Source organism: Amborella trichopoda, chromosome 7 (assembly GCF_054954075.1).
Source record: "Amborella trichopoda isolate Santa Cruz 75 chromosome 7, AtrichopodaSantaCruz75HAP2 v2.0, whole genome shotgun sequence".
In the NCBI taxonomy this organism is placed as follows: Eukaryota; Viridiplantae; Streptophyta; class Magnoliopsida; order Amborellales; family Amborellaceae; genus Amborella; species Amborella trichopoda.
This window is the reverse complement of record NC_142342.1, coordinates 9,813,933-9,822,240: the sequence shown is the minus strand read 5'-3', so window position 1 is coordinate 9,822,240 and position 8,308 is coordinate 9,813,933. Positions and strand designations below refer to the sequence as shown.

General features: G+C 28.5%; 1 long non-coding RNA gene across 1 annotated transcript; it reads right to left on the bottom strand.

The window, feature by feature from the left end:
* Window positions 1-347: 347 nt before the first annotated feature.
* On the bottom strand, window positions 348-4,362 carry LOC148781243 (uncharacterized). The gene is made up of 2 exons (XR_016059155.1): window positions 4,208-4,362; window positions 348-1,567 (listed from the first exon to the last, which is right to left on the bottom strand). It is a non-coding gene; the product is annotated as an uncharacterized LOC148781243 (long non-coding RNA).
* Window positions 4,363-8,308: the final 3,946 nt, after the last annotated feature.

Here is an 8,308-nt window from a genome sequence, read left to right as displayed (position 1 = left end):
TGGATTTAACATCAAAACATCTTAATATTATTACAGAATTAATAAAGAGAAAATATTATCGTATTCCTTATTTTTGGTTTTCATATCTCAATAGACCAAAAAATTCAAAATATATCTTCTAACTCTCCGACTAACTTTACCCACTTTTAACTATTTTTTTAGCCCTAACAAATATAAAAAAACATATGCTCATTCTAAACCTTTCCTCCCTTTACGTGATATATTCCCTCAAATTTCTCTCTCTAACATTCACTCTCTTTGTTTTTCTAATAGGGGGAGAGAGTGAGAGACATGAGAGGAGAGAGAGTGGGAAAATAGGCAGAGAGAGATTGAGAGAAAATCATGTGAAGAGAAAGAAATGATGATGTTTAGAAAGGATACGTCTTTTTTACATTTGTTTGAGGCAAAGTTTAAAAGAATTAGCTTAGAGATTTTACAATTTTTATGATTTAAGATATGTTTTGAATCCTTTGATCTATTGAGATATAAAACTTAAAAATAAGATATAGAGATATTTTCCTATTAATAAAAACAAGTAAAATTAGCAATCTACTCCGACTTAAGTAGCAACACTACTTTTGCCAAACAATTCACTTCCATATTATATTTTCTATCAGTAATCCCAAACTCTCGACTTCTGGGTGATTTTCAAAAAAATTTAAACCGGAAATGAAGTTTTCTATTAGAATATAATGTTTCAGGTGAAAATATACATTTTACTTCATTACCAATTAATCTACCCATACGCACAAACTAATTCACATTATCAGTTACCCAAAGACTCCCTTATAATAACATCTATTCCAACAGAATCGGGATGGTTGTAGAACTATCATCAAAGTTAAATTTAATCTATTCACAGATCACCCACCCGTGTTTTTACCATGAGCACATAAAGATTATACATGACATACTGTTTAGATATGCAATCTTTTTTAGTTCATTCATTCTGCTGAGGTACTTATTTTCTCATTTAATTCAAAGCTTGATTTAATTGAAGCCCATTTAATTGTATTTTCGAAAACTCATCTTTTACTTTCTTTCCATCATTCCTATAGGTAGCTTTTACTATTTTTTATATTATTTTCCCTTTATTTCTCCTGCCGTCCAATAACCTACTAGATTGTCAGTTTCCAAAAAAAATATAAATAAATACCTACTTATATGCACACTCAGTCTGTCACCTACAACTTTAAATAACAGCCATTTTAAAATAGATGATCTATTGTTTCCTCGTCACATTTAACCCAATATAGAAACATTTGTCACTATTTTACCACGATCCTTCACTATATCAACCATTAATCGTTTTTTAAGATGCAATAACCATATAAATGTCCTAAGTTTAAGAGGAATAAGCCTCTTTCATATATTGATTAATACTCTCTCTCCTATTTAAATATGCACATGCATGAATACTCTCTCTTATTTAAATATGCATAGACGCAAATACTTATAAGAAATCAAATTTTGATGGACTCTCTCAGAGCCTCACGTGTTTCTCTTTATTTCTCCTTGGTTTTGATGAGCAATGAGGCACGGGTGCGATTTGTATAAGATTTACGCCCTAAATAATCAAAATAAATATCGAAAGTCAGTATTGAAAATATTTGTGATAGATTCAAAATTTATTTTTGTATTATTTAAAAAAATTAAAACTTAAAAAATAATATAGATAGAGCAGATCTATAAACACTTCAATATTTTGAAAATTAACGGTCTAAAAAATACATTACAAGTTGCACTATTTTTAAAAGTTGAAATATATTTATTCTCATGTCTATACATCTTGAGGTCGAGATGATTGATTTGAGGATTTTTTAGAGTCTCACCCTTATATAATTTTTTTTCACAAATAAAATATATGGTTAGTAAATAAATAAAGTCTACTCAAATACTTAAAATTTTAAAACTATGAAAGTTCTGAAATACATATAGTCAACAAACATGCACCCATATATATATATATATATATATATATATATATATATATAAAGATCCTGTCAGCCCAAGGGGTGTACTGCTATAGTAAATGCCAACGGTCCACATTGAATCTGGGCCGATCTGACGATCCCGAATGTCTGGTAGTATTTTAATTTTAATTTTTTTTTTTGACAAATCTGATTGATCTGAAATTTGGAGTGTGTGTACATAAAAAATAGGTGAATCTTTGAATATTTTTATTAGGTACGCCTTGATGAGAAGAATATATGTCTAAAATTTCAAATGATTTGGATTTATAAATAAATAAATAAAATTTAAACACGAAAAAATTTCGTGACCGTCAGATCACCCCAGATTCAATCTGGCCTATTGGTGCTTACTATAGTCGTCACCTAGTGGGCGAACAGAATCCACTCCCATATATATATATATATATATATATATATATATATATATATATATATAAGTGGTTAAGTGGTTTATAAGTTTAGAAAAAAATAAAAAAAAAGAGAGAGAAATAAATTAAGTGGTTTATAAGTTTAGAAAAAAATAAAAAAAAGAGAGAGAAATAAACCTCCCTCAAACAGTTCAATCTCTACACCAAATCCAAAAAAAACAAAAACAATTGCGCACCTATTCGTAAAACGCACGTGAGAGAGGGGGAGAGAGAAAAAACTACGTCATTGGAGAGATAGGGAGAGAGAGAAAAATACGTGAGAGGCAAAATAGTTTCCTAAAAAATCTTATTCTAAATATGGTTTCCTAAAAAAAATCACTCTCCGGATAGACAGGTCTTTTTTAAAGCTAAAGGGAGAACAGAAAAAAAAAGAAAAAATGGATATGGAATATTTGCTTCTTTTTTTTTTGATATAGAAAAAAATATTAGAGGGGATTTCTCTTTTTTATTAGGTAAATTTTTATCATGTAAATTCAAGTTTACTTACCATCGGTCTCTTCCAATATTCCAAGTTAAAGTTAAAATTCTTCCAATATTAAACCATCGGTCTCTTCCAATATTCCAAGTTAAAGTTAAAATTCTTCCAATGTTAAAATTAATAGAAGCTCCAACTTCTTTAACTCTCTTCCAATGTTTTAAATTGAAAGGGAAATATTACAATTAACTCCCATCCAAGTTTTTTTAAAGATGATATTGAACTCTAAGTTTGAAAATTGACGTTGAAATGATATTTGGAATAAAGCATTCATAGAAGGGCCTCCATGAAGGCCTATTCACATTCAAGCATGGTGCATAATCACGCATAAATAAAGTAGGTAATAAAAATAGCATCTTCTACATAAAATGCCAAAATGTTTGTTATTTTTTAATATTCATTTCAAAATATACAAATATTATGACCATACTTTTAAAACTTCAAATTCTTTAAAACTACAGATGATATTAAATAAAAACAAGCATACAAACATAGTTTCTATGACTCCATGTAGAAATGAGTCACCTATTAAAAATCTATTTTTGAGATGGATTTTTTTATTTAACTTTTAAGGATATGTAATCTCTAACATGGAGATCATGAATATGAAAAAATAAATAAATTAGAAAATTAAAAATAATAATTTTATTAAGAAAATATTTGGACCATTAGTTTCAATTGTTTTTAGATGGAACAACTATTTGAGATGGAGGCTTTATATCTTGGGACCGCATATTGTAGAAATGCGATCCAACCGGTATGAAACATTTCTACAAAATATACAATGATACCATTTACCTTTGATACAAGGTGGTCACAATTAATATTGACGATGAAGTTGGGTAGCTGCATTTATTTCATTGACCAAACTTGAAATTCAAAATTTTTTTTTTCGAACTTTGTGATACACCCAAGCTATCAAATTTCACATGGGATGTTTGTAAGTAATGGTGACCTCCTTGTACCCAAGATTAATGGTGTTATTGTATACTATCCCTAATAAATATAGGTATCTATTAAAATTTATAATTAAAAAATAATAATAAACCAAAACCAATTTAGCCTGAGGTGTAACACATTACTAGTAAAATAATAACAACGTAATTATGATTTTTTATGAATATCATAATTCTATGTTTCTAATTATAAATCTTTAAAAATGTATTATTTTTATTACAATTTCATTATTATTAATGTAGTAATTTATATATTATCATTTTTAGACGTAAATTTTCATACTATGAAAACTAATTTTCAAGTGAAAAAATAAACATATAATAATATTATAGGGGATATCGGTATTTTTACTAGGTGAATCCAAATATACTTACCATTAGTCTCCTCCAATGTTCCAAGTTAAAGTTAAAATTAATAGTAAGCTTTGAATCATTTAACTCTCTTACAATTTTCTAATTTGAAAGAGAAAATATGACAATTAACTCTTATCCAAGTTCAAATTGACCTTGAACTCTACAATTTTTTGTAGGGTGATCTTGAACTCCAAAATTTAAATTTTAAGTTAAAATGATATTTGGAATAAAGCATTTATATAGGGTATCTATGAAAGCCAATTCATATTCAAAGCATGTGTACCTAATTACACATAAATAAAGTATGGGATAGAAAAGGCATCTTCTACAAAATAAAATGCTGAATGCATGTTATTTTTTAATACTTATTTCAAAATATACAAATTTTAGGAAAATAGTTTCAAGGTACGTTTGGTTTGTGCGTAAATATTTACAAAGGTAAAGTATTTAGATATGTGAACAGTTTGTTGCAAAATATTTGCATATGCATTATTTTTACCGTGTTTGGTAGCACATTTAAAGAGCACCATATAATAAGTTTCATATGTTTGGTTGCACTTGGTTGGTGTGAAAGTATTTACACAAAACCTTGAATAGATATGAATTCGTAACGCACACACAAATATAATATAATAAGTAATATTGTTATTTGTAAAATATTATATAATATATACTTGTATAACAAATATATATTATATATAATAAAATTATATTGATACAATAACTATAAAAATATAATTTATAATATATATATATATATATATATATATATATATATATATATATATATATATATATATATATAAAATATAGTATAATATATAATATAAAATAATATATTATTGATATAATATATTATAATAACATATTATATTGTAAATAATGAATAGTGGGTCCATTAGTGAAAACAAATGCATGGGGAATGTGTCCCCACCTCAACAAGTGTCCATGGTAAAAGTTATTACCATGGTATTTTATTTGCATATGCTTTTGCACGAACCAAAAGTATGAAACACGACTTATATAGGTAAATATTTCTCGGGAAATATTTACACATGAACCAAACGTAACTTTAGAAACTCAAGTTCTTTAAAGTACTTGTGATATTAAATATAGTTATATATTAGAATTTACAATAAAAAATTAATAAAACCAAATTAACTTGAGGATGTTTCTAGCAGTTATAACATATTGCTAATAAAGTAATAACAAAATAAATATGACTTTTTCATGAATATCATAATTATATGTTTTTAATTATAAATATTCTAATATATATTTATTTTTATTACAATTTTATTAATATTAAGGTAGTAATTTATGTATTATAACAATAATAAGTATAGTTTCATGAATTATAATTATGAAAATTATATAAAATTAGAATTAAATATTATAAATATATTCAATAATAAAAACTAAATTATATTAATTTGTTATAATTAATTTAAAGTTAAGATAATAATTGAAATTATTATCATCAACTGCTTTTATAGTAGTATTAAAATCAACATTAATAAGGTGATCCTAATATTATAATGAATATTAAAATATTATGTAAATATAATTAGAATCATAGATAAATATTATGATTATGTTTTACATGTAATGCACTTCCCTATTGAAAAAGCGTGTAATTATTTAGTTGATCGCTTAACACATATTAATATCCTATTCCATCACATATTTAGGAAATTATTTATATAAATGCTTGAAACATATCTACATACTCTTGATTACATATTTACGTAATTATTTATATGGTCGTTTAATTGATTTCTACAGTTGATTCCACTAGTATATATAACAAGCAATGCATTTATTCAAATTTAAATAAATTTAAATCTTCCAAATTTTTGTTTTCACAAACACACCCTTAGATTAGGTGTGAATAGAAGCCTAGATGTGGTGCTCCATTTATTAGCACCCTCGCCATTCAAGCCTAGTGCCAACTTTCCCACCTTACCAACTTCTAAACCTTACATAACATTGTACCACCTTTTAAACCTAATAATATTGCAAAAAATAGGAAACTTCCTCTTACATGCAATAAAAGAGAGTGGGCTTGTAAGCCAAATACTTATGACCAAAACCAGAACAACCTTCTTCCACCACTGCAAGTGATTAACAAACCTCAAAATTCTGCCAGCATGAATAAAATTTCATCTTGGAAAAACATGGGTTGTATGTATGCCCTGCTCTTCTCATATGCAATGGGGTGTTAAGTATGTGAGATAACCAGGAAAGGTAGGGAAGCTCTTATGTTTACTCGTGTGTTTTAAGGGAAGGCGACACTTTTGTCTGACACGTGGCTTTGCCCCCCACTATCTTTAGATTTCGACATGTATTTAGAAAGTGTCATGATGATTAAACCTCAATTATATGGCTTTTTTTTTGGGTAATTCAACAGGGAAGACAGGTCACCACCAGTTTTTCATAAAGTAGGGAATTAGCTTTTTTGAAGAAATAAATTGGTGGTATCAGTAAGATTGAAAATCACAACGTGATAACTAAACATGAGGGTGCTACCACCACAACCCAACCCTTTCCTTGAGCTAGACACAAGCATAACCTCTTCGACCAAGTGCTGCACTTAAGCGGCCACAAAAGAAAAAAAGAAAAGAAAGAAGAGAGAACACCTTGGTAATATTGTGGTAGAGTGATGAGCCATAGGGAAAAGTGAATACACACACATGTTATTACAAGGGAACAATTATATGCGTGTCGGTGCTCGACACATATAACATTGCTCGACCCAAATACAATTGTTTCAATGCTTGATACAGACAAGTATCAGAAACTCCATCATAATATTAACTTTTCAAATACAAAACGTTTCACATCATTTGCCTAAGAGAATTAGAAATTAAGTGACCCTAGATGCATTAGTGGTGAGATTTCAACTAAAATAATTCAATAATTGTATCCAAAATCTCTAAAATTTTAGAAGCAAATATTGTGATTCTAATGCAGCGACGCCTGTCCAAACCATAGACATGTTATCCATGTTGTTACATGCAAAAAACACTAGGAAAGCACCCAAGTGAGTGTGCATCAAATTGAGGAGAATATTTTACACTATTTGGAGATTTTTTTTTTTTTACAATATTACATTAGTTTCTGTTTGTCATCAGGATTTTCTGTTTTTCGACATGTATTTGGAAAGTGTCATGCTGATTAAACCTCAATCATATAGCCATATGAACCTTGATTGGTGTCCGGTCAATCAGTTGGATGGTGATCGAGTGGGACATGCACTTGAACTTGGTGGGAACGACTATCTCTCCATCATCATCCAGCCTATTGATGCAACAGTAATATGACCATATCATTCCCAAGATCACACAAGTCTTATCGCCATAATCTTCTTGTTCATTTTCTGGTATGCTATAGAACTCTCCTCTTGTGAAGCTCTAGAATAAGCCTTTTTTACTTTTTTGCAAGTTTCCCTGGTCTTACCCTATTCAAAGAAAAAAACTGCTGATTCCGTATTTAGGCTGTCTGCTCCAATGATCACAATAGCGGTTGGGAGAACATGGGGCTTTAGCTGGAGGATAGAATCAATGATATTCATTTCCCCTTGGGCTTATACCTGGCATCGATCACATTTGGAGTAGGTTTTGCATCCAATGGTTAGTATTCATCTTATAGTTGAGCTTCCCACCTCCATACTTTTTTTTTTTTTTTTTTTTGAATTTGACTATTAAGGCATTTATTAAAATGTGACCCAAAAAAAGAAAGAAATTGCCACATTCTATAAAATATAGTGAAAATGATTATGAAATATTAGATATAGAAATTATAGAAATCATGTATAGTTTTATTAATTCCATTAGAAAAGGAACGAAAGAAGAATCATAGTGGTTAATGGTGGTCATGAGGCATTTGTGGCCATACTCCAACAATACACAAAGTAAAGCATAGGCTTGCACTTGTATTTGGTCTCGTTTGTTGACGAGACTTGGAATCCAAAATAACTTACGAATCCAAACACCTTTCTGGAAACATGTATTCCTCTGATGAACTTTATATATCCAAAATGTATGTGTAATGTCACTCTTGATAAATTAAAGTTCAAGTTTTCGAATTATATAGATAAATATTTTTGTCACTGAAGAAGAT